The sequence below is a fragment of the Egretta garzetta genome, unplaced genomic scaffold (genome assembly GCF_000687185.1).
Source record: "Egretta garzetta isolate BGI_Z169 unplaced genomic scaffold, ASM68718v1 scaffold112, whole genome shotgun sequence".
In the NCBI taxonomy this organism is placed as follows: Eukaryota; Metazoa; Chordata; class Aves; order Pelecaniformes; family Ardeidae; genus Egretta; species Egretta garzetta.
In genome coordinates, this window is record NW_009258884.1 from 1,056,686 (window position 1) to 1,057,935 (window position 1,250).

The 1,250-nt window shown below is 51.7% G+C and overlaps 1 protein-coding gene across 1 annotated transcript in view; it reads left to right on the forward strand.

The window, feature by feature from the left end:
• Positions 1–1,250, forward strand: part of TBX2 (T-box transcription factor 2) — an 8,116-nt gene that overhangs the window by 5,076 nt on the left and 1,790 nt on the right.

Sequence of the window (1,250 nt, forward strand, 5' to 3'; positions counted from 1 at the left end):
GGGGGGAGGCGCGGTGCCTGAATTCCCCCGACCGTCGGGTTTCTGCTCCCGCGGGGCCGGTTTCTTCGGGGCAGAGAGGCAAACCAGCAAGGGGGGAAAAATAAAAAAAATAAAAATAAAAATAAAACAACAACAAAAAACCCAAAACCCAAATAAGATGGGGATAGGCACAAAGGAGCCCAAGGTTATCCTTTCACAGGGCAAGAACAGAGCAAACGCGGGTGGCATTCACGGTTTGTAACGTGCTCCTGTCCAGACGTTAGCGTAAAGGAGAAGGAACGGCGAGGCAGCCCCTGGCTGGTGCGTGCCCTGCCCTTCATGGCTAGCTGACACCCCCTGGGGAAAAAAAAAATAGAATTAATGCATTTGAAAGGGGAAAAAAATGTTGTGACTCCAGGGCTTCAAGCTAGTAAATGAAAATAAACTAGCAGTTCCCAGGTTGCAGTTTTTAGATGCTGGGTTTTGTCTTGCCGCACTATCAATCTGCTCTTTAAACTTTCCACCAGCCCGATTCCCTGCAAACCTTCATCAAAATTGCAGGCCCCCCCCTGCCCCGAGCTGGTGGGAGGGTTTATTACACCCCTCTCCTCTTTCAAAGGCTTCCCCGAATATTCAGCCCAGCCTGCAGAGCTTCACCTAACCCGCACCAAAACGTTTTTTTCGTTTAGCGGGAGCCAGTCGGGCAGGGACTCTGCTCCCCTCGCCATCCCCTCGCTTCTCGTCCCCCTTTCTCCTCTAAGAGCTCAATGGATTTTTTTTTTTTTTTAAATTAAAGCCCCTTTTAGGAAAGTCTGTACCATACCTCTTGCCTTAAACCTGCCTCTTTAACCTGCCTCAACCTGCACATTTGGAATAAATCCACGGCGCTGTTGATCAGCTCCATGTAATTAAATATATACAGGACCATTTCCCCCAGCGCTGTCCACCCGCCCGCGCTCTCTTCATCCCCCGCTCCGCAGCCCGCTTTGAGTTTGCAGCTAACGAGAGAGCGATGCCGTAATAGATTTTGGTCCTTCATCAAACATGTTTTTCCTGTTTGGCAGAGCAACAGGACTGCTGTTGTTAATCCCCTTTCCCCAGAGCGACCGCGGCACGAGAGCCCGTTTCTGCCCCCCAAACGAGTTTCTCCCATTAATAACGGTTGGGACTTCGGCACCGCAATCTCTCCCCGACGCCAAGGCTCCTACAAGTGACCCGCTCCTCACCTTCCCCCGGGTGCTTCTGCTCTGACCCTCTGTCCCTCCATCCCC